Consider the following 27098-nt stretch of genomic DNA (forward strand, 5'->3'; position numbering starts at 1 on the left):
TGGCCAGGCTCTGTAAAACAGCAATTTGAGTGTAAGAAATACTGCTCACCAGAAAGTTCTTCCTGGTCACAATGCACATATTTCCCTTTCCTCAGCTCCTCACCCTTGGTCTCCCTAGATAAACTCTTGTTCCCTCCTCAAACTCTGTGTGGCCTGGTTTTAGCCACCAGTAGCTGAGACTGTGTCAGCAGTTAGACTGACATTTTCCCTGCCTCTGGCATTCAGTTGTAACAGTGATCTCTGTCTCCAAATTAATGGCCTTCTGTTGTCAGAACCAGAATCCTTCTGAACGGTGGGGTTTCTCCTGCCTTGATGTTGGGACATTCACAAGTACCCCTCAAGAAAAATGGGATGATGTTTGCTATGTGTTTCTGTCTGTTCTGCAGGGGAACAGCTTCTCAGTGACTCTTAAAGCCTGGTGTCTTAGAAGCAAAAATCTAGACCGACAGGAGGAGCCTGTTGAATGCTAAAGAATTTGGAGACTCCTGTCTCTGATTCAGATGCCTTTCTGTCAAAAGCTCAGACCCTATATGTGTGTGTGTGTGTGTGTGTGTGTGTATACACACATACACATACATACACATATACACAATGGAATATCACTCAGCTATAAAAAAGAATGAAATAATGCCATTTGCAGCAACATGGATGCAAGTAGAGATTATCACACTAAGTGAAGTAATTCAGAAAGAGAAATACAAATACCATATGATATCACTTTTATGTGGAATCTAAAATATGACACGAACTTATCCAGGAAACAGAAACAGACTCACAGACATAAAGAAGAGACTTGTGGTTGCCAAGGGGGATGGGGAAGGGGGGAGAGATGGAGTGGGAGTTTGGAATTAGCAGATGCAAACTATTATACATAGAATGGATAAACAACAAGGTCCTGTTGTATAGCACAGGGAATGATATTCAATATTCTGTGGTAAACCATAATGGAAAGAATATGAAAAAGAATATATATATATATAACTGAATCACTTTGCTGTACAGCAGAAATTAACACAGCATTGCAAATCAACTATACTTCAACAAAAATTTAAAAAAAAAGTTCAGACCCTAAATCCTTCATCAATCCCAAGCTGCACTAATCATCCAAGCTTGCAATTATGATACTTTTAATTATGTTTTTTGTTTTTGTGGATTTATTGTACAAATTAAGCACTGATAAATGTTTATAAGACACGGACTCACAAATAGTATTTTATCCTCTTTATTCTAGGTTATTATAATTTTACAATCATATCTTTATTTTTAGACTTCATGGGATAGTATAACAAAAATAAATTCTGGCAATGAAAATGAGCTGTGTTTCAAACCTCCATATGCCAACTACCATACCCCCTTCCAACTGTGAATAAGAATATTATATTATGCATGAAGCATTTCATATAATGTTTTGATATAGTTACAATTCAGGTATTCATAACTATGTAAAGCACTTGTTAAAATTGTGAGGGTCTCTTAGGAACTGAATCTGGGGAAGGATAGGATGGGGGAACACACACAGTGAGAAGATTTCCCCTTTTGGCATCACTACAATTATGATACTTTTGAATTCTTTAGCGCATTTATCCCCAGCTACTGCAGCACAATGGTATGACTCCTGTTCTTCATAGGAGAAATTTAGGCATCCAGAAAGCATCAGGCAGATGTGGGAACAGAGCAAACTTTGTGAATTGCAGGCTAACTTCTGTCTTGCCACCTCTGTGTATGGATGAGGCCAATGGACCTTGGCACAGATATTGAGACAGGGCTGGCTAATGTTGGACAAGCATTTGAAGAGAAGGTGGTGGTTGGTACATGCACCCCTCCTTGTGAGGTCCTCCCCCATTTTCCTGAGGCTCCCTCCTTCTGTCTCCTGAAGCACCCCTGATACAATCCAACATGCCTTCAGGGCAGGAAATGACCTAACAAAATGAGCTGGAAAAAGCTATAGCTGGAAAGCAATTGCTTAAGGATTTTCCCCACTGAGGGATATTTACAAGATCAAAAAGACTTTTTGGGGGATGTATTTCTTAAAATTAAAAAAGTTATTTTGAAATAATTATATACTTAGAGGAAATTGCAAAAATAGTACGAGTTCATCCTTCACCCAGCATCCCCCAATATCACAGCGGTAGTATAATATCAAAATTAGGAAACTGACATTGGTACATTACTCTTAATTAGACTACGGACCACATTCAGTTTTTAGCATTCAGTTTTCACCATTAAAAAACCCTGTGTGTGTGTGTGTGTGTGTGTGTGTGTGTGTGTGCGCGCGTGGTTCTATGTCACTACCATAAGCAAGATACAGAAGTGGTTCCCATCACCACAAAAGAAACCCCTAATATTACCTCTTTGTACATATTCACTCTACCCCCAACTCTTCTCCAGACTGGCTGCACCATTTTACATTTTCACTAGCAATGTATAGAGATCCAATTTGTCTGTGTCATCACCAGCATTTGTTATTTATCACTATTTTTTATTTCAACTGATATCTCATTGCAGTCTTAATTTACATTTCCCTAATGGCTAGTGGTGTTGAATATCTTTTCAGACACTTATTTGCCATCCGTATCTCCTCTTTGGTGAAATGAATGTTCATATCTTTTGCCCAGTTTCTAGTTGGATTGTTTCCTTTTTTTTATTGTTGAGTTCTGAGAGTTCTTTATATATTCTAGATATAAGGCCTTCACTGGATATGTGGCTGGCAAATATTTTCTCACAGTCTGTAACTTGTCGTTTCATCTTCTTAACAGTCTTTCAATGAAACAAATGTCTTTAATTTTAATAAAGTCCAGTTCATCAATTTTTCCTTTTAAGGACTGTGCTTTCCATATCAAGTCTAAGAACTCTTCACCTAGTCCTAGATCCCAAAGAGTTTTTCCTATATTTTATTTCTAAAAGTTTTAGAGTTCTACATTTTACATTCACTCCTTGATCCATTTTGAGTTGACCTTTGTAAGGTTTCAGGTTTAGGTCAAGGTTCATTTTTTGCTTATGAATATCCAATTGCTCCAGCACCATTTGTTGAAAAGGCTATCCTTCTTCCATTGGATTGCTTTTGCATCTTTGTCAAAAATCAGCTGGCTGTATTTGTGTGAGTCTATATGAGATTTTGATTTTGTTCCATTGATCTATGCCCATCTCCCTGCTAAGACAATAATTACCTTGATTACTGCAGCTATATAGTAAGCCATCAGGTTTGATCCCTTCCAATTTACTCTTCTTTTTAAAGATTATTTTAATTTAATATTTTAAAAATGAAAAATTAGGTATGTCATTTAAATTTTTATTTTAATATTGCTATTCTAGGGCTTGTACCTTTCCATATACATTTTAGAATAAGCTTGTTTGTGTCTACAAAAAAAACTTCAGTAGGAATTGCATTAAACCTATAGATCTATTTGGAGAGAATTGACATCTACAATATTCTCAGTCTTCCAATCCATGAACATATGTTTCTCCATTTATTTAGGCCTTTGATTTATCTCATCAGCGTTTTGTAATTTTCAGCATACAGATCCTGTACATGCTTTTAGGTTTATATCTATTTAATTTTCTTTAGCACACACCATAAATGGTATTTTTTAATATATATATATAAATTTATTTATTTATGGCTGCATTGGGTCTTCGTTGCTGCCCGCAGGCTTTCTCTAGTTGAGAAGATCAGGGGCTACTTTCGTTGTGGTACACGGGCTTCTCATTGTGGTGGCTTCTCTTGTTGCGGAGCTCAGGCTCTGGGCATGCGGCCTTCAGTAGTTGTGGCATGCGGTCTCAGTAGTTGTGGCACACAGGCTTAGTGGCTCTGCGGCATGTGGGATCTTCCCGGACCAGGGATTGAACCCATGTCCCTGCATTGGCAGGCAGATTCTTAACCACTGTGCCACCAGGGAAGTCCCTGATATTGTGTTTTTAATTTTTGCTTCCACAAGTATGTTGTTAACATATAGAAATGCGATTGATTTTTAAGTGTTGATCTTGTATTCTGAAACCTCGCTGAACTCATAAGTTCTAGGAGGGTTTTGTTTTGTTTTAGATTCCTTGGGATTTTGAACAGTATAGACATCTGCAAATAGGGACAGTTTTATTTTTTCTTTTAAAAAATATGTATCTCTTTTATTTATTCTATTTTTGGGGTCTTATTTCACTGGCTAGAACTTCCAGTAGAATGTTGAATGAGAGTGGTGATATGCATACAACCTTGCCTTGTTCCAGATTTTAGAGGGGAAGCAATTCAGTCTTTCACAATTAAATACAACATTAACTGTAAGTTTTTGTAAGTACTGTTTACAAAGCTGAGGAAATTTCCTTCTATTTCTAGTTTTCTGAGGGATATATATTTTTTAAATCATGAATGAATCTTGGTTTTTGCAGATGCTTTTTCAGACTCAATATCTTTTCTTGGTGAACTGATCCTTTTATCATTATGTAATGTCCCTCTTTGTTTTTAGTAATTTTCTTTGCTCTGGAGTCTAATGTTAATATAGTCAGTTGTGCTTTTTAAAAAGACTTAATGTGTTGTACATATTTTTCCATTCTTTTACTTTTCTGTGGTTTTATTCAAAGTGAGTTTCTTATAGACAGGATATGGTTTGATTAAATTTTTTAATCCACTTTGCTAATCTCTGTCTTTCAATTGGTGAACTTAAACTGTTTATATTTAAGGTAATTACTGATAGGTTAGGGCTTAAGTCTGCCATTTTATTATATTTGCATAGTCATAAATATGTCAACATTCAATATTGCTTTAACCCCAAACCATGTTATAACTATGCTGGGAAGGTGGAAGGAAAACTTTTGTGTGCAGAATGCTGGAAGAGGAGAGGTAGATCATCGTCTTCTGTAGTAGGAAGTCAACTCACAATAAATAAAATTGAAAATAAATAAGAAATATCAGTATAATGATAAAAGATGTAAATAATTTAAGGGAATACTTAAAAGGGTTGAATATGGGGCATCCATGGTGGCATAGTGGTTAAGAATCCGCCTGCCAATGCAGGGGACACAGGTTCAAGCCCTGGTCCAGGAAGATCCCACATGCCGTGGAACAACTAAGCCCATGCCCAACAACTTGTGAGCCCATGTGCCACAACTACTGAGAACCACATGCCTAGAACCCATGCTCCACACCAAGAGAAGCCACCACAATGAGAAGCCCGTGCACCGCAATGAAGAGCAGCCCCCACTCGCCTCAACTAGAGAAAGCCTGTGAGCAGCAACAAAGACTCAATGCAACCAAAAATAAATAAATTTATTTTTTAGAAAAAGAGTTGAATGTGATTGCCTCTGGGGAATGAGGATCAGGGATGGGAATGAGTAGAGCAAGAAATTGCTTTCTTAAAAACCTTTGTAGTAAGTACCATTTGACTTTTAGAACTTTATATCTATATTGCTTGATAAAAATATAATTAGTAAATCTAAACTTAAGAAATACTCAAGTATTTCTTAGTGCAGTTTTCATCAACCCTGGCTGCCCACTGGAGTTACCCAGGGGGACTTTTAAAAAAATATCAATTTTCAGGCCCCAACCTATACCAATTAATTGGGTCTGGGGTTCAGGCATCAATATTCAAAAATTATTTCCCAGGTTATTTGAATGTGTATCTAGGGTTGAGGATGGCTGGTTTATAACATATATTAACAGTAGACCTTTGGTAAAATGTTAGCAGCAGTGAGAAAGGTAAAACATGAAGGTCTTACCATCTTCAAGTCAACCCATTTATTGGAGATTGGTAGATCAGACACTTTTGGGAAGCCTTGCTTGAGAGAAATCAAACACAAGCTGCATATTTGTAGATGGTGAAGCAGAGAGAGCTAAAGGGCATTAGGAATGCAATTTTGGGCCTTCTGGGTTTACTTCATGTGATTAAAACTAACCAGAGGCTATGACAATTACATTTTCTCAGTCCATAGAGGAAAGCAGAAGAGAAGGAAAGAAGAAAACATAACTCCTAAATTTAGGGTATTTTGTAGTCATTACAATATGACCTGAAATAAGTTATTATACAAAGTGGCCCATGATACATTCTCAACTCCTCTATTTTGGCCTCCATCACCATTTGGAAGTCATAATTAATGGACTAAGATACCAAGATAGAAGACATTGAAGCTGTGTCTGCAGAAGAACATGGGACAAAGACAAGAAACATGAAGAAGGTCCATTTTGTACAGGTGTCCAGAAGCATGTACATTCAGGAAGGCTTCAAAAGTTAAAAGATATGCTTCACTCATCACAATAGGTAACTAGAAAATGTGCCCCTAAAGGGAATTATAGAATTTTTTAAAACTGTACAATTTAGTGGGATTTATTTTAGTATATTCACAAACTTGTACTACCATCACAACTACCTAATTGTAGAACATTTTCATCCTCCTCTAAAGTAACCCAGTACCCATTAACAGTTATTTCCCCTTCTCCCCTCCTCCCAGGCCCTGGCAATCACTCATGTATTTTCTGCCTCTATGGATTTGCTTATTTTGGCCATTTCATATAAATGGAATCATAAAATATATAGTCCTTTGTGCCTGACTTCTTTCACTTTGCATAATGTTTTCAAGGTTCACCCATGTTGTGCCATGTATTAGTACTTCATTCTTTATTATGGCTGAATAATATAACGATATATGACATTCTGTTTACCCATTCACCAGCTGATGGATATTTAGGCTATTTCCACTTTTTTTTTAATGATTAATTAAAACATATTTATTGGTTCTAAAGAAAAAATGTGATTTTTTTTCTCCATTTCAATAATCATTTTTGTATCTACTATAGTTTCTGTTGCAATTGTATTTTTTTAAACATCTTTATTGGAGTATAACTGCTTTACATTGTTGTGTTTGTTGCTGCTGAATAACAAAGTGAGTCAGCTATACATATACATATATACCCGTGCTCTTGCGACTCCCACCCACCCTACATAACCCACCCCTCTAGGTGATCACAAAGGACCGAGCTGATCTCCCAATGCTATGCTATGCGGGTGCTTCCGAATAGCTATCTATTTTACATATGGTAGTGTACATATGTTCATGCCACTCTCCCACTTCGTCTCAGGTTACCCTTGCCCCTCCCTCTGTCTTCAAGTCCATTCTCTACATCTGCATCTTCATTCCAGTTCTGCCCCTAGGTTCTTCAGAACCCTCTTTTTTTTTTTTTAATTTAGATTCCATATATATGTGTTAACATACGGTATTTGTTTTTCTCTTTATGACTTACTTCACTTATATGACAGATTCGATGCACATCCACCTCAGTACAAAAAACTCAATTTTTTTTACATCTTTATTGGAGTATAATTGCTTTACAATGGTGTGTTAGTTTCTGCTTTATAACAAAGTGAATCAGTTATACATATACATATGTTCCCATATCTCTTCCCTCTTGTGTCTCCCTCCCTCCCACCCTCCCTATCCCACCCCTCCAGGCGGTAACAAAGCACCAAGCTGATCTCCCTGTGCTATGCGGCTGCTTCCCATTAGCTATCTATCTTACGTTTGGTAGTGTATATATGTCCATGCCTCTCTCTCGCTTTATCACAGCTTACCCTTCCCGCTCCATATATGCTCAAGTCCATTCTCTAGTAGGTCTGTGTCTTTATTCATGTCTTACGCCTAGGTTCTTCATGACATTTTTTTCCTTAAATTCCATATATATGTGTTAGCATACGGTATTTGTCTTTCTCTTTCTGACTTACTTCACTCTGTAGGACAGACTCTAGGTCTATCCACCTCAATACAAATAGCTCAATTTCGTTTCTTTTTATGGCTGAGTAATATTCCATTGTATATATGTGCCACATGTTCTTTATCCATTCATCCAATGATGGACACTTAGGTTGTTTCCATCTCTGGGCTATTGTAAATAGAGCTGCAATGAACATTTTGGTACATGACTCTTTTTGAATTACGGTTTTCTCAGGGTATATGCCCAGGAGTGGTATTACCAGGTCATATGGTAGTTCTATGTGTAGTTTTTTAAGGAACTTCCATACTGTTCTCCATAGTGGCTGAACCAATTCACATTCCCACCAGCAGTGCAAGAGTGTTCCCTTTTCTCCACACCCTCTCCAACATTTATTGTTTCTAGATTTTTTGATGATGACCATTCTGACTGGTGTGAGATGATATCTAATTGTAGTTTTGATTTGCATTTCTCTAATGATTAATAATGTTGAGCATTCTTTCATCTGTTTGATGACAGTCTGTATATCTTCTTTGGAGAAATGTCTATTTAGGTTTTCTGCCCATTTTTGGATTGGGTTGTTTGTTTTTTTGTTATTGAGCTGCATGAGCTGCTTATAAATTTTGGAGATTAATTCTTTGTCAGTTGCTTCATTTGCAAATATTTTCTCCCATTCTGAGGGTTGTCTTTTGGTCTTGTTTATGGTTTCCTTTGCTGTGCAAAAGCATTGAAGTTTCATTAGGTCCCATTTGTGTATTTTTGTTTTTATTTCCATTTCTCAAGGAAGTGGGTCAAAAAGGATATTGCTGTGATTTATGTCATTGAGTGTTCTGTCTAGGTTTTCCTCTAAGAGTTTGATAGTTTCTGGGCTTACATTTAGGTCTTTCATCTATTTTGAGCTTATTTTTGTGTTTGGTGTTAGGGAGTGACCTAATCTCATACTTTTACATGTACCTGTCCAGTTTTCCCAGCACCACTTATTGAAGAGGCTGTCCTTTCTCCACTGTACATTCCTGCCTCCTTTATTAAAGATAAGGTGACCATATGTGCGTGGGATCATCACTGGGCTTTCTATCCTGTTCCATTGATCTATCTTTCTGATTTTGTGCCAGCACCATACTGTCTTGTTTACTGTAACTTGTAGTATAGTCTGAAGTCAGGGAGCCTGATTCCTCCAGCTCCGTTTTTCGTTCTTAAGATTGCTTTGGGTATTCGGGGTCTTTTGTGCTTCCTTACAAATTGTGAAATTTTTTGTTCTAGTTCTGTGAAAAATGCCAGTGGTAGTTTGATACGGATTACATTGAATCTGTAGATTGCTTTGGGTAGGAGAGTCATTTTCAAAATGTTCATCCTTTCAATCCAAGAACATGGTATATCTCTCCATCTATTTGTATCATCTTTAATTTCTTTCATCAGTGTCTTATAATTTTCTGCATACAGGTCTTTTGTCTCCTTAGGTAGGTTTATTCCTAGATATTTTATTCTTTTTGTAGCAATGGTAAATGGGTGTGTTTTCTTCATTTCACTTTCTGATTTTTCATCATTAGAGTATAGGAATGCCAGAGATTTCTGTGCATTAATTTTGTATCCGGCTACTTTACCAAATTCATTGATTAGCTCTAGTAGTTTTCTGGTAGTATCTTTGGGATTCTCTGTATAAAGTATCATGTCATCGGCAAACAGTGACAGCTTTACTTCTTCTTTTCTGATTCGAATTCTTTTTATTTCCTTTTCTTCTCTGATTGCTGGGCTAAAACTTCCAAAACTATGTTCCATAAGAGTGGTGAGAGTGGGCAACCTTGTCTTATTCCTGATCTTATTGGAAATGCTTTCAGTTTTTCACCATTGAGGACAATGTTGGCTGTGGGTTTGTCATATATGGCCTTTATTATGTTGAGGAAAGTTTCCTCTAGTCCGACTTTCTGCAGAGTTTTTTTTACCATAAATGGGTGTTGAATTTTGTCCTAAGCTTTCTCTGCATCTATTGAGATGATCAAATGGTTTTTCTCCTTCAATTTGTTAATATGGTTTATCACATTGATTCATTTGCATATATTGAAGAATCCTTGCATTCTTGGAATAAACCCCACTTCATCATGGTGTAAGATCCTTTTAATGTGCTGTTGGATTCTGTTTGCTAGTATTTTGTTGAGGATTTTTGCATCTATGTTCATCAGTGATATTGGCCTGTAGTTTTCTTTCTTTGTGACATCCTTGTCTGCTTTTGGTATCAAGGTGATGGTGGCCTCGTAGAATGAGTTTAGGAGTTTTCCTCCCTCTGCTATATTTTGGAAGAGTTTGAGAGGGGTAGGTGTTAGCTCTTCTCTAAATGTTTGGTAGAATTCACCTGTGAAGCCATCTGGTCCTGGGCTTTTGTTTGTTGGAAGATTTTTAATCACTGTTTCAGTTCCAGTGCTTGTGATTGGTCTGTTCATATTTTCTATTTCTTCCTGATTCAGTCTTGGCAGGTTGTGCATTTCTAAGAGTTTGTCCATTTCTTCCAGGTTGTCCATTTTATTGGCATAGGGTTGCTTGTAGTAGTCTCTCATGATCATTTGTATTTCTGCAGTGTCAGTTGTTACTTCTCCTTCTTCATTTCTAATTCTATTGATTTGAGTATTCTCCCTTTTTTCTTGATGAGTCTGGCTAATGGTTTATCTATTTTGTTTATCTTCTCAAAGAACCAGCTTTTAGTTTTATTGATCTTTGCTATCATTTCCTGCATTTCTTTTTCATTTATTTCTGATCGGATCTGTATGTTTTCTATCCTTCTGCTAACTTTGGGGGTTTTTTGTTCTTCATTTACTAATTGCTTTAGGTGCAAAGTTAGGTTGCTTACTCGAGATGTTTCCTGTTTCTTCAGGTAGGATTGTATTGCTATAAACTTCCCTCTTAGAACTGCTTCTGCTACATCCCATAGGTTTTGTGTTGTCATGTCTACATTGTCATTTGTTTCTAGGTATTTTTTGATTTCCTCTTTGATTTCTTCAGTGATCACTTCGTTATTAAGTAGTGTATTGTTTAGCCTCCATGTGTTTGTATTTCTTTACAGATCTTTTCCTGTAATTGATATCTAGTCTCATGGCGTTGTGGTCGGAAAAGATACTTGATACAATTTCAATTTTCTTAAATTTTCCAAGGCTTGATTTCTGACATAAGATATGATCTATCCTGGAGAATGTTCCATGAGCACTTGAGAAAAATGTGTATTCTGTTGTTTTTGGATGGAATGTCCTATAAATATCAATTAAGTCCATCTTGTTTAATGGATCATTTAAATCTTCTGTTTCCTTATTTATTTTCATTTTGGATGATCTGTCCATTGCTGAAAGTGGGGTGTTAAAGTTCCCTACTATGAATGTGTTACTGTCGATTTCCCCTTTTATGGCTGTTTGTATTTGCCTTATGTATTGAGGTGCTCCTATGTTGGGTGCATAAATATTTACAATTGTTAAATCTTCTTCTTGGACCGATCCCTTGATCATTATGTAGTGCCCTCCTTTGTATCTTCTAATAGTCTTTATTTTAAAATCTATTTTATCTGATATGACAATTGCTACTCCAACTTTCTTTTGCTTTCCATTTGCATGGAATATCTTTTTCCATCCCCTTACTTTCCGTCTGTATGTGTCTCTAGGTCTGAAGTTGGTCTCTTGTTGACAGCATATGTATGGGTCTTGTTCTTGTATCCATTCAGCCAATCTGTGTCTTTTGGTGGGAGCATTTAGTCCATTTAAATTTAAGTTAATTAACGATATATATGTTCCTATTCCCATTTTCTTAATTGTTTTAGGTTCTTTAATATAGATCTTTTCCTTCTCTTGTGTTTCTTGCCTAGAGAATCTCCTTTAGCATTTTTTGCAAAGCTGGTTTTGTGGTGCTGAACTCTCTCAGCGTTTGCTTGTCTGTAAAGGTTTTAATTTCTCCATCAAATCTGAATGAGATCCTTGCTCTGTAGAGTAGTCTTGGTTGCAGGTTTTTCTCCTTCATTACTTTAAATATGTTCTGCAAGTTCCTTCTGGCTTGCAGAGTTTCTGCTGAAAGATCAGCTGTTAAACTTTAGGGGAATTCCCTTGTGTGTTATTTGTTGTTTTTCCCTTGCTGCTTTTAACATGTTTTTCTTTGTATTTAATTTTTGACAGTTTGATTAATATGTGTCTTGGTGTGTTTCTGCTTGGATTTTTCCTGTATGGGACTCTGTGCTTCCTGGACTTGATTAACTCTTTCCTTTCCCATATTAGGGAAGTTTTCACCTACAATCTCTTCAAATATTTTCCCAGTCCCTTTCTTTTTCTCTTCTTCTTCTGGAGCCCCTATAATTTGAATGTTGGTGTGTTTAATGTTTTCCCAGAGGTCTCTGAGACTGTCCTCAGTTCTTTACCTTCTTTTTTCTTTATTCTGCTCTGCCGTAGTTATTTACACTCTTTTATCTTCCAGGTAACTTATCCGTTCTTCTGCCCCAGTTATTCTGCTATTGATCCCATCTAGAGTACTTTTAATTTCATTTATTGTGTTGTTCATCGTTGCTTGTTTCATCTTTATTTCTTGTAGGTCCTTGTTAAATGTTTCTTGCATTTTGTCTATTCTGTTTCCAAGATTTTGGATCATCTTTACTATCATTATTCTGAATACTTTTTCAGGTAGACTGCCTATTTCCTCTTCATTTGTTAGGTCTGGTGGGTTTTTATCTTGCTCATTTAACTGCTGTGTGTTTTTCTGTCTTCTCATTTTGCTTATCTTACTGTGTTTGGTGTCTCCTTTTTGCAGGGTGCAGGTTCGTAGTTCCCGTTGTTTTTGGTGTCTGTCCCCAGTGGCTAATGTTTGTTCAGTGGGTTGTGTGGGCTCCCTGGTGGAGGGGACTAGTGCCTGTGTTCTGGTGGATGAGGCTGTATCTTGTCTTTCTGGTGGGCAGGTGTACGTCTTGTGGTGTGATTTGGGGTGTCTGTGGACTTATGATTTTAGACAGCCTCTCTGCTAATGGGTGGGGTTGTGTTCCTGTCTTGCTAGTTGTTTGGCATAGGGTGTCCAGCACTGTAGCTTGCTGGTCATTGAGTGAAGCTGGTTGCTGGTGTTGAGATGGAGATCTCTGCGAGATTTTCACCATTTGATATTATGTGGAGCTGGGAGGTTTCTTGTGGACCAGTGTCCTGAAATTGGCTCTCCCACCTCAGAGGCACAGCACTGACTCGTAGCTGCAACACCAAGAGCCTTTCATCCACTCGGCTCAGATTAAAAGGGAGAAAATGTAGAAAGAAAGAATTAGTAGCAGTAGAAAGAAAGAAAGGAAGGAAGAAATAAAGAAAGAAAGAAGGAAAAGAAGAAGGAAAGGAGGGAGGGAAGGAGGGAGGGAGGAAGGAAGCACAGAAGGAGGGAAGGAAGGAAAAAAAGAAAGAAAGAAGATAAAGTAAAATAAAATAAAGTGAGATAAAATATAATAAAGTTATTAAAATAAAAATAATTATTAAGAAAAATATTTTTTAAAATCAAAAATAAAACAACAAAAGAAACCCAAAAAAAACAATGTACAGATATAAAGCTAGGAATAATGGTGGAAGCAAAGCTATACAGACAAAATCCCGCACAGAAGCATACACATGCACACTCACAAAAAGAGGAAAAGGGGAAAAAATAATAAATCTTACTCTCAAAGTCCACCTCCTCAATTTGATTTGATTCGTTGTCTATTCAGGTATTCCACCGATGCAGGGTATATCAAGTGGATTGTAGAGATTTAATCCACTGATCCTGATGCTGCTGGGAGAAATTTCCCTTTCTCTTCTTTGTTCACACAGCTCTAGGGTCTCAGTTTTGGATTTGGCCCCGCCTGTGCCTGTACGTCGCTGGAGGGCTTCTGTTCTTCCCTCAGACAGGACGGGGTAAAATGAGCAGCTGATTCAGGGGCTCTGGCTCACTCAGGCCGGTGGAAGGGAGGGGCACGGAGTGTGGGGCGAGCCTGCTGCGACAGAGGCCAGAGGAATATTTCACCAGCCTGAGGCGTGCCGTGCCTTCCCCCAGGGAAGTTGTGCCTAGATCCCAGGACCCTGGCAGTGGTTGCCTGCACAGGCTCCCCAGAAGGGAGGTATGGATAGTGACCTATGCTCGCACACAGGCTTCTTGGTGGCGGTAGCAGCAGCCTTAATGTCTCATGCCCTTCTCTGGGGTCCGCGCTGTTAGCCACAGCTCACGGCCCTCTCTGGAGCTCCTTTAAGCAGCACTCTTAATCCCCTCTTCTCACGCACCAGGGAACAAAGAGGGAAGAAAATGTCTCTTGGCTCTTCGGCAGTTCCAGACTTTCCCCCAGATTCCCTCCCGGCTAGCCATGGTGCACTTACACCTTCGGGCTGTCTTCAGGCTGCTATTCCTCTCCCTGCGATCCAACCGAAGTCTGAGACTCAGCTCCCTGCCCCCGCCTGCCCCGGTGGGTCAGAAGACAGCCTCTCGGGCTGGTGAGTGCCAGTCGGCACTGATCTTCTGTGCAGGAATCTCTCCACTTTGGCCTCCCCACCCCTGTTGCTGTGCTGTCCTCCATAGCTCCGAAGCTTCCCTCCTCCACCACCCACAGTCTCTGCCCGAGAAGGGACTTCCTAGTGTTTGGAAACCTTTCCTCCTTCACAGCTCCCTCCCACTGGTGCAGGTCCCTTACCTATTTTTTTGTCTCTGTTTATTATTTTTTCTTTTTCCCTACCCTGTTACGTGGGGAGTTTCTTACCTTTTGGGAGGTCTGAGGTCTTCTTACAGCATTCACTGTGTGTTCTGTAGGAGCACTTCCACGTGTAGATGTATTTCTGATGTATCTGTGGGGAGGAAGGTGATCTCTGTGTCTTACTCTTCCGCCATCTTCCCCCTCTCCCTCCCTTTTCTTCTGAGCTGTGCTGCAAACAGCATCTTCATGATGTGGCCAGGTGTCAGGCCTGTGCCTGTGCAGTGGGAGACCCAAATGCAGGATACTGGTCCATCAGAGACCTCCTTGTTCCAAGTAACATCAAATGGCAAATACTCTCCCAGAGATCTCCATCTCAAAGATAAGACCCAGCTCCACTCAAAGACCAGTACGCTACAGTGCTGGACACCCTATGACAAACAACTAGCAAGACAGGAAAACAACCCCACCCATTAGCAGAGAGGCTGACTAAAATAATAATAAGGTCACAGATGCAACAAAACACACCACCAGATGTGGTTCTGCCCACCAGAAAGACAAAATCCAGCATCATCCACCAGAATACAGGCATTAGTCCCCTCCACCAGGAAGCCTACACAACCCACTGAACCAACCTTACCCACTGGACACAGACACCGAAAATGACAGGAACTATGAAAGTGTGGCTGGTGAAAAAGAGACCACAAACACAGTAAGTTAAGTGAGATGAGAAGACAGAGTAACACACAAGAGATGAAGGAGCAAGGTAAAAACCCACCAGACCAAAAAAATGAACAGCAAATAGGCAGTCTACCTGAAAAAGAATTGAAAGTAATGAGAGTAAAGGTGATCTTACATCTTGGAAATAGAATGGAGAAAATACAGGAAACATTTATCTAGGACCTAGAAGAAATAAAGAGCAAACAAACAGTGATGAACAACACAAAAAGTGAAATTCAAAATTCTCTAGAAGGAATCAAGAGCAGAATAACTGAGGCAGAAGAACGGAAAAGTGACCTAGAAGATAAAATAGTGGAATATACTACCACAGATGAGAATAAAGAAAAAAGAATGAAAAGAATTGAGGACAGTCTTAGAGACCTCTGGGACCATATTGAACACACCAACATATGAATTATACAGGTCCCAGAAGATGAATAGAAAAAGAAACGGACTGAGAAAATATTTGAAGTGATTATAAGTGAAGACTTCCCTAATATGGGAAAGGAAATAGTCAATCAAGTCCAGGAAGAACAGAGAGTCCCAAACAGGATAAACCCAAGAAGAAACACAGCAAGACACATATTAATCAAGCTATCAAAAATTAATACACAGAAAAAATAATAAAAGCAGCAAGGTAAAAACAACAAATAACATATAAGTGAATCCCCATAGGATAACAGATGATCTTTTAGCAGAAACACTGCAAGCCAGAAGGGCATGGCAAGACATATTTAACATGATGAAAGGGAAAAGCCTACAACCAAGATTACTCTACCCATCAAGGATCTCACAAGATTTAATGGAGAAATTAAAAACTTTTCAGACAAAAAAAAAACCTAAGAGAATTCATCACCACAAAATGAGCTTTACAACAAACCCTAAAGGAACTTATCTAGACAGGAAACAATGGAAAAGGAAAAGACCTACAATAACAAACCTAGAACAGTTAAAAAAAGGGTAATAGGAACATACATATGGATAACTACCTTAAATGTAAATGGATTAAATGCTCCAACCAAAAGACATAGACTGGCTGAATGGATACAAAAACAAGACCTGTATATATGCTGCCTACAATAAACCCATGTCAGACCTAGAGACACACACAGACTGAAAGTGAGGGGATGGAAAAAGATATTCCATGCAAATGGCATTCAAAAGAAAGCTGGAGTAGCAATTCTTATCTCATACGAAACAGACTTTAAAGTAAAGACTATCACAAGGGACAAGGAAGGACCCTACATAATGATCAAGGGATCAATCCAAGAAGAAGATATAACAATTGTACATATCTATGCACCCAACATAGGAGCACCTCAATACATAAGAAAAATGCTAACAGACATAAAAGGGGAAATCGACAGTAGCAGAATAATATTAGGGGATTTAACACCCCATTTTCACGAATGGACAGATCATCCAAAATTAAAATAAATAAGGAAATACAACTTTAAATGATACATTAGACAAGAAGGAATTAATTGGTATTTATAGGACATTCCATCCAAAACAACAGACTACACTTTCTTCTCAAGTGCTCATGGAACATTCTCCAGGATAGATCATACCTTGGGTCACAAATCAAGCCTTAGTAAATTTAAGAAAACTGAAATACTATCCAGTATCTTTTCCGACCACAGTGCTATGAAACTAGACGTTAATTACAGGAAAAATATTCATAAAAATAACAAATACTTGAAAGCTAAACAATACACTACTTAATAACCAAGATATCACTAAAGAAATCAAAAAGGAAATAAAAAAATACATAGATACAAATGACAATGAAAACATGCCAACCCAAAACCTATAGGATGCAGCAAAAGAAGTTCTAAGAGGGAAGTTTATAGCAATAAAATCCTACCTCAAGAAAAAAGAAACATATCAAATAAACAACCTAAACTTTCACCTAAAGCAATTAGAGAAAGAAGAACAAAATAACCCAAAGTTAGGAAAAGGAAACAAATCATAAAGATCAGATCAGTAATAAATGGAAAAGAAATGAAGGAAACAATAGCAAAGATCAATAAAACTAAAAGCTGGTTCTTTGAGAAGATAAACAAAATTGACAAACCATTAGCCAGACTCATCAAGAAAAAAAGGGAGAAGACTCAAATCAATAGAATTATAAATGAAAAAGGAGAAGTAACAACTGACACTGCAAAATACAAGGGATCATGAAAGATTACTGCAAGTAAATATATTCTAATAAAATGGGCAACCTGGGAGGAATAGACAAATTCTTAGAAAAGCACAACCTTCCCAGACTGAACCAGGAAGAAACAGAAAATATATCCAGACCAATCACAAGCACTGAAATTGAAACTGTGATTAAAAATCTTCCAACAAACAAAAGCCCAGGACCAGATGGCTTCACAGGCGAATTCTATCAAACACTTTGAGAAGAGCTAACGCATTTCCTTCTGAAACTCTTACAAAATATAGCAGAGGGAGGAACACTCCCAACTCATTCTGCAAGGCCAACATCACTCTGATACCAAAACCAGACAAAGATGTCACAAAGATAACACTGATCAACATAGACGCAAAAATCCTCAACAAATTACAAGCAAACAGAATCCAACAGCACATTAAAAGGATCATACACTGAGACCAAGAGGGGTTTATCCCAGGAATGCAAGGATTCTTCAATATATGCAAATCAATCAATGTGATATACCATATTAACAAATTGAAGAATAAAATCCATACGATCATCTCAACTGCTGCAGAAAAATCATTCAACAAAATTCAACACCAATTTATGATAAAAATCCTAGAGAAAGTAGGCACAGAGGGAACTTTCCTCAACATAATACAGTCCATATATGACGAACCTACAGCCAACATTGTTCTCAATGATGAAAAACCGAAACCATTTCCACTAAGATCAGGAACAAGACAAGGTGGCCCACTGTCACCACTATTATTCAACATAGTTTTGGAAGTTTTAGCCACAGCAATCAGAGAAGCAAAATAATAAAAGGAATCCAAATCGGAAAAGAAGAAATAAAGCTGTCACTGGTTGCAGATGACATGATACTATACGTAGAGAATACTAAAGATACCACCAGAAAACTACTAGAGCTAATCAATGAATTTGGTAAAGTAGCAGAATACAAGACAAATGCAGAGAAATCTCTTGCATACCTATACAGTAATGATGAAAACTCTGTAAGAGAAATTAACATAACACTCCCATTTACCATTGCAACAAAAAAAAATAAAATACCTAGGAATAAACCTATCTAAGGAGACAAAAGACCTGTATGCAGAAAACTATAAGATACTGATGAAAGAAATTAAAGATGACACAAACAGATGGAGAGATACACCATATTCTTGGATTGGAAGGATCAACATTGTGAAAATGACTAAACTACCCAAAACAATCTACAGATTCAATGCCATACCTATCAAGCTACCAATGGCATGTTTCAGAGCTAGAACAAAAATTTTCACAATTTGTATGGAAACACAAAAGACCCTGAATAGCCAAAGCAATGTTGAAAATGAAAAATGCTGCTGGAGGAATCAGGCTCCCAGACCTCAGACTATACTACAAAGCTACAGTAATCAAGATAGTATGGTACTGGTACAAAAACAGAAATATAGATCAATGGAACAAGATAGAAAGGCCAGAGATAAACCCATGCACATATGGTCAACTCATCTATGACAAAGGAGGGAAGGATATACAATGGAGAAAAGACCATCTCTTCAATAAGTGGTGCTGGGAAAACTGGACAGCTACATGTAAAGAATGAAATTAGAACACTCCCTAACACCATACACAAAAATAAACTCAAAATGGATTCGAGACGTAAATGTAAGACCAGACACTATCAAATTCTAAGCAGAAAACATAGGAAGAACACTCTTTGATATAAATTACAGCAAGATCTTTTTTGATCCACATCCTAGAGTAATGGAAATAAAAACAAGAATGAACAAATGAGACCTAATGAAACTTCAAAGGTTTTGCATAGCAAAGAAAACCATAAACAAGACAAAAAGACAACCCTCAGAATGGGAGAAAATATTTGCAAACAAAGCAACTGACAAAGGATTAATCTCCAAAATTTACAAGCAGCTCATGCAGCTCAATATTTAAAAAGCAAATAACCCAATCCAAAAATGGGCAGCAGAGGTAAATAGACATTTCTCCAAAGAAGATATACAGATTGCCAACAAACACATGAAAGGATGCTCAACATTACTAATCATAGAAAAATGCAAATCAAAACTACAGTGAGGTATCACCTCACACCACTCAGAATGGCCATCATCAAAAAATCTACAAACAATACATGCTGGAGAGGGTGTGGAGAAAAGTGTATCCTCTTTCACTGTTGGTGGGAATGAAAATTGATACAGCCACTATGGAGAACAGTATGGAGGTTCCTTTAAAATCTAAAAGTAGAACTACCATACGAGCCAGCAATCCCACTACTGGGCATATACCCTGAGAAAACTAAAATTCAAAAAGGGTCATGTACCACAATGTTCATTGCAACTCTATTTGCAATAGGCAGGACCTGGAAGCAACCTAAGTGTTCATCGACTGATGAATAGATAAAGATGTGGCACACATATACAATGGAAAATTACTCAGCCATAAAATGAAGCGAAACTGAGTTATTGGTAGTGAAGTGGGTGGACCTAGAGTCTGTCATACAGAGTGAAGTAAGTCAGAAACAAAAAAACAAATACCGTATGCTAACACATATATATGGAAACTTAAAAAAAAGAAAATTGTTCTGAAGAACTTAGGGGCAGGACAGGAATAAAGATGCAGATGTAGAGAATGGACTTGAGGACATGGGAAGGGTGAAGGGTAAGCTGGGATGAAATGAGAGAGTGGAGTGGACATTTATACACTACCAAATGTAAAATAGATAGCTTGTGGGAAGGAGCTGCATAGCACAGGGAGATCATCTTAGTGCTTTTGACCATCAGAGGGGTGGATTAGGGAGGCTGGAAGGGAGACTCAAGTGGGAGGGGTTATGGAGATTTATATATACGTATAGCTGATTCACTTTGTTATACAGCAGAAACTGACACAACATTGTAAAGCAATTATACTCCAATAAAAATGTTAAAAAAAAAAAGAAAAGATAAATGGAGGTGGAAGAATCAGGCTCCCTGACTTCAGATTATACTACAAAAGTACAGTCATCAAAACAGTATGGTATTGCACAAAAACAGAAATACAGACAAATAAAACAGAGTAGAAAGTCCAGAGATAAACCCAAGCACCTATGGTGACCTAATCTATGACAAAAAAGGCAAGAATATACAAGGGACAAAAGACAGTCTCTTCAATATTCTTGCTGGGAAAACTGGACAGATACATGTAAAATAATGAAATTAGAACACTCCCTAATACGTACACAAAAATAAACACAAAATGGATTAAAGACCTAAATTAAGGCTGTATACTATAAAATTCTTAGAGGAAAATATAGGCAGAACACTCTTTGACATAAATCATATTAAGATCTTTTTTTGACCCACCTCCTAGAATATTGAAAATAAAAACAAAAATTAACAAATGGGACCTAATTAAACTTATACGCTTTTGCTCAGAAAAGGAAACCATAAACAAGAGTGAAAGACTACCTTCAGAATGGGAGAAAATATTTGCAAATGAAGCAACTGACAAGGGATTTATTTCCCATAAAGCTCATCCAGCTCAATATCAAAAATACCCACAAACAACCCAATCAGTTAATGGGCAGAAGACCTAAATAGATTTTTCTCCAAAGAAGACATATAGATGCCCAAGAGGTACATGAAAAGATGTTCAATATCACTAATTATTAGAAAATGCAAATCAAAATACAATGAGGTATCACCTCACACTGGTAAGAATGGCCATCATAACAAAATCTGCAAACTATAAATGCTTAGAGGATGTGGAGAAAAGAGTACCCTCTTACACTGTGGTGGGAATGTAAATTGATACAGCTACTATGGACAACAGTATGGAGGTTCCTTAATAAACTAAAAATAGAACTATCATATGACCCCGCAATCCCACTCCTGGGCATGTACCTGGAGGAAACCATAATTCAGAAAGACGCATACACTCCAATCTTCATTGCAGCACTATTTGAAATAGCCAGGACATGGAAGCAACCTAAATGTCCATCCACAGAGGAATGGATAAAGAAGGTGTGGTACGTATGTACAATGAGATATAACTCAGGTTTGAAAAGGGAAGAAATTGTGCCATTTGCAGAGACAAGAATGGATCTAGAGACTGTCATTCAGAGTGAAGTATGGCAGAAAGGGAAAAACAAATATCGTATATTAATGCATATATGTGGAATTTAGGAACAATGGTACAGATGAACCTATTTGCAAAGCAGAAATACACAGACATAGAGAACAAACATATGGACACCAAGGCGGGAAGGGAGGTGGTGTAGACTGGGAGATTGGGATTGACGTATGTACGCTACTTTGTATGAAATAGATGGCTGCTGAGTCCCTACTGTATAGCACAGGGGGAAGAAAAGCAGGTACAATATGTTTACAGGACATATAAGTTAACCTTAAAAATGCATTCCAATATACATTAGGTGCAGACAAATATTGTTTGATTCCACTTATACAAGGTACCTTAAATAGTCAAATTCATAGAGCCAGAAAGCACATTGGTAGACGTCAGGGGCCGAGGGGGTGGGGGAGTGGGGAGGAGGAATGGGGACTTAGTGTATAAAGAGGACAGAGTTTCAGTTTAGGAAGTTGAAAAATTCGGGAGAGAGTTGCACAACATTGTAAATGTACTTAGTGCCACTGAACTGTACAGTTAAATATGGTTAAAATAGTATGTTTTATATTATATGACTTTTACCACAATAAAAATAATAAAGTCCCCTACTATTATTGTGTTGCTGTCAATTTCTCCCTTTATGTCTGTTAATGTTTGTTTTATGCATTTAGGTTCTCCTAAGTTGGGTGCATGTGTATGTTCTTGTTATATCTTCTTGTTGGATTGATCACTTTATCATTATGTAATGTCCTTATTTGTCTTTTGTTACAGTCTTTGTTTTAAAAGCTATTTTGTCTAATGTTAGTATTGCTACCCTGGCTTTCTTTTCATTTCAATTTGCATGGAATATCTTTTTCCATCCCCCACTTCCATTCTGTGTGTGTCTTTAGATTTGAAGTTAGTCTCTTGTAGTCAGCATATATATGGGTCTTGTATTTGTATCCATTCAGCCACTCTATGTCTTTTGGTTGGAGCAGTTAGTCCATTTTCATTTAAAGTAATTATTGAGATGTATGTTCTCATTGTCACTTTTAAATTGTTTTTGTGTTGTTTTTGTAGTTCCTTTTTGTTCCTTTCTTCTTTTGTTCTCATCTCGTTATTTGATGACTATCTTTAGTGTAACGTTTGATCCCTTTCTTTTTTGTGTGTCTATATAAGTTATAGATTTTTGGTTTGTGGTTATCATGAGGCTTACATCTATCTATCATCTATCTATCTATCTATCTATCTATCTATCTATCTATCTATCTATCTATCTATCATCTATCTATCTTTCATCCATTTGATTATTTTAACTTCCTTATCTCCTAATTTCAAACACATTTGAACAATCCTGCACTTTTATTTCACACCCCCCCTAGCATATTTGTTTTTGACATCATATTTTACATCTTTTGGGGGGATGTATTCCTTAACTACCTATGTAAACATTTATAATTTTACTACTTTTGTTTTCTAACCTTCCTACTAGCTTTGTACATGGTTGATTCACTATCTTTACTGCCTTTACCACTGAGCTGTTTCCTTTCATAATTTTTGTGTTTTAGTTGTGGCCTTTTCTTTTTTGCTTAGAGAAGTCCCTTTAACATTTCTTGTAAAGCTGGTGTGGTAGTGCTGAACTCTTTTAGCTTTTGCTTGTCTGTAAAACTTTTTATCCCTTCATCAAATCTGATTGAAAGCCTTATTGAGTAGAGTATTCTTGATTGTAGGCTTTCCCCTTTCATCACTTTAAACATATCATGCCACTCCCTTCTGGCCTGTAGAGTGTCTGCTGAAATGTCAGCTTATAACCTAATGGGAGCTCCCTTGTATATAACTTGTTGCTTTTCCCTTGCTGGTTTAATATTTTCTGTTTATGCTTAGGTTTTGATTAGTTTGCTTTAGTTTTTTAGTATGCTTTAGTTTTGATTACAATGTATCTTGATGTGATCTTTGTTGGGTTGATCCTGTTTGGGACTCTCTGTGCTTCCTGTACCTTGATGTCTGTTTCCTTTCTCAGGTTAGAGAGATTTTTTGCTATTATGTCTTCAAATATGTTCTATGCCCTCTTTTAAATCTTTCTTCTCCTTCTGGTATCCTTATGAAGTGGATAGTAACACATTTGGTGCTGTCCCAGAGGTCTCTTAAACTGTCCTCATTTTTTTTTCTTTTTTTCTGTTCAGCTTCAGTGATTTCCTTTACTCTGTCTTCCAGCTCACTGATCAATTTCTCTTTATCATTTAATCTACTGTTGATTCCTTCTAGTGTGCTTTATATTTCATTTATTGTATTCTTCTCCTCTATTTGGTTTCTCTCTATATTTTTTAAATCCTTGTTAAATTTCTCACTGTGTTCATCCATTCTTCTTCCAAATTCTTTGATTATCTTTATGATCATTACTTTGCACTCTTTATTTGGTAGATTGCCAATCTCCACTTCACTTATTTCTTCTTGGATTTCATGTTTTCCTTCATTTGAAGCATCTTTTCTGTTATCTCATTTTTCCTAATTTGCTGTTTTTATTTCTATGTATCTTATAGGTTTGTTATGTTTCCCAACCTTGGATAAGTGGTCTATTTTAGGAGTTGTCCTATGAAACCCAGCAGTTCACTCCCCTATGGTCACCAGGGCTATATGCTCTTGGTGTGCCCCCTATAGGAGCTGTCTGTGTTCTTCTGTTGTGGTGGCCTGACTACTGTGAGTTGTCTGGTAGGTGTAGCTGGCCCTTGTTCTTGTTGGTTGCCAGTCCCTACTTGTCTACTTGGTTGCCAGGCCCTGCCTTGTGCAGATGCTGTTGGCCACTGGGTGTTGGGGCTGAGTTTTGGGGTGGTTGGCTATAGAACCCCAATGTATCCCGGGGCTAGTGCTGGCCCACTGGTGAGCGGGTGGTTGTTGGGCCTGGGTTCCCAGATCTAGTGTCTGCCTGCTGGTGGGTGGTGCCAATTTCTGACATGGCTGTCTCTGGGTTCTAGGGAGTCCCAAAGCCGATTCTTGCCTGCCGATGAGTGAGGCCATATCCTGAGGTGGCTGCCTGAAGGGTCTATGATTTCCTCGAGATATTGTGGGTCTGCTGGTTGGCAGGGCCAGGGCCCAGGAGGTGCTGGGTCTGGTGCCTGCTTACCTGTGGGTTATCTGGGTCTTGACAAGGCAGGCTGCAGGGCTGCAGTGGTTTTGGGGCTGGTATCCACCTGCTGCTAGATGGCATTTTGGTCCAGGGGATCCCGGGTCTGGTGCCTGCCTGCTTATGGGTGAAGCCTTGTCCTGGGGCTAGTGCCAGCCTACTGGTTGGCAGAGCCATGTCCTGGGGCCTCTGGCTGTGGGGTCCGTGGGTCCCAGATCTGCTGTCAGATTGCTGGTGTGGGGGCCCAAGACCCAGGGGGATTCCAAGGCTAGTACTGGCTCACTGGTGGGCAAAGCCTGATCCTAGGCTCTCTGGCTGCAGGGTTCTGGGGGTGCTGAAATTGGAGTTGGCCTACTGGTGGTTGGGACTGGTTCCTGACACAACTGGCTGTGGCATCTGCAGTGTCCAAAGCTTGTGTCCGCCCACTGGTGGGTGGGGCCAGATCCTGGGGTGGCTGTCTGAATGGCCCAAGGTGTCACAGAACTAGCATTTGCCTGCTGCTGGGTGATACCAGGGCCCTGGGGGTCCTAAGGTTAGAGCCAGTGCACTGGTGTATGTGTCCATGTTCTGGGTTCTCTGGTGGACAAGGCCATGTCATGGAGCAGCCGTTGGCTCACAGGATCTTAAGGCAGCCTGCCTGCTGGTGTGTGAGGCTGTGTCCACATACAGTTATTTCCTTGGCCTGAGGTGTTTCAGTGCTGGTGCCAACAAGCTGTTTGGCAAGGCTGGGTCCCAGTGCTAGTAAGGTTGGTGGAAGATTCCAAAATGGCACTTGCCAGCACCCATGTCCGTGTGGTAGAATGAGCTACCCCAAATGGCTCCTGCCAGTGTCTGTGTCCCATGGGTGAGCTCCAGTTGCCTCCTGACTTCCTGGGAGGCTCTCCAAGATCAGCAGGTTGGTCTGACCCAGGCACCTTTCAAACTATGAAATCTGCCCTGGGTCTTGGAGCTTGTGAGATTTTGTGTGTGCCCTTTAAGAGTGGAGTCTTTATTTCCCACAGCCCTCTGGTTCTTCTGAAAGTAATCCCCACTAGTCTTCAAAGCAAAAGTTCTGGGGGCTGGTCTTCCTAGTGAAGTACCCCCAGGTTGGGGAGCCCAATGTGGGGCTCAGCCCTGTTGATTTTGGGGGAGAACCTCTGCAGTGGTGATTACCCTTCCATTTGTTGGTCACCCACCCAGGGTATGGATCTTGACTATACTGTGACCATCCCTCCTATCTGTCTCACTGTGATCCCTTCTTCATATCTTTTGTTGTAGAAGATATTTTCTGCTAGATTCTGGCTTTCTCATCAATACTTGCTCTAGAAATAGTTGTAATTTTGGTATGCCCTTGTGGGGAGGTGAGCTCAGGGTCTTCCTACTCTGCCATCTTTAATGAGTCTGCATAAAGTTTTAGTATTTCTTGCAAGGCAAGTCTATTGGCAACACATTTCCTCAATTTTTGTTTCTCTGAGAATATTTTTTATTTCTCTTTCATCTTTGAAAGATAATTTCTCAGGACACAGAATTCTAGGTTGGTAGGTTTTTTTTCCTCAACATTTAAAATAAATTTTTAATTTATATTGGAGTATCATTGATTAACAATGTTGTGTTAGTTTCAGGTTTAGAGCAAAGTGATTCAGCTATACATATACAAGTATCTATTCTTTTTTTCAAATTCTATTCCAATTTAGGTTACTACAGTATATTGAGCAGAGTACCCTGTGCTACAGAGTGGGTCTATGATGGTTATCTATTGTAACGTATTGTATTTTTGTTATTCTTTATTTATTCTTTTTTAAAAGAAATTTTATTGGAGTACAGTTGATTTACAATGTTCTGTTAGTTTCAGGTGTACAGCAAAGTGAATCAGTTATACATATATATCCACTCTTTTTTAGATTCTTTTCCCATGTACACCATTACAAAGTATTGAGTAGAGTTCCCTGTGCTATACAGTAGGTCCTTATTAGTTACCTATTTTATACACAGTAGTGTGTATATATCAATCCCAAACACCCAATTTTTCCCTCCCCTCCCTTATTCCCTGGTAACCATAAGTTTATTTTCTACATCTGTGACTCTACTTCTGTTTTGTAAATAAGTTCATTTGCACCCTTTTTATAAGATTCCACATATAATCAGTATCATATGATACTTGTCTTTCTGTGTCTGACTTACTTCATCCAGTATGACAACCTCTAGGTCCACCCATGTTGGTGCAAATGGCATTATTTTGTTCTTATTTTATGGCTGAGTAATTATATATGTACCACATCTTCTTTATCCATTCCTCTGTTGATAGGCATTTATATTGCTTCCATGTCTTGGCTATTGTAAACAGTACTACAATGAACATTGGGGTGCATGTATCCTTTCGAAAATGTTTTTCTCTGGACATGTGCTCAAGAATGGGATTGCTGGATGATATGGTAGCTCTAGTTTTAGACTTTTAAGGAACCTCTTTACTGCTTTCCATAGCAAATGTACTAATTTACATTCCCACCAACAGTGTAGGAGGGTTCCTTTTTTTCTCCACACCCTTTCCAGCATTTATTGTTTGTAGACTTTTTAATAATGGACATTGTGACTGGTGTGAGGTGATATCTCATTGTAGTTTTGATTTGCATTTCTCTAATAATTAGCGATGTTGAGCATCTTTTCATGTGCCTCTTGGCCATCTGCATGT

The sequence above is a fragment of the Globicephala melas genome, chromosome X (genome assembly GCF_963455315.2).
Source record: "Globicephala melas chromosome X, mGloMel1.2, whole genome shotgun sequence".
NCBI classification, from domain to species: domain Eukaryota; kingdom Metazoa; phylum Chordata; class Mammalia; order Artiodactyla; family Delphinidae; genus Globicephala; species Globicephala melas.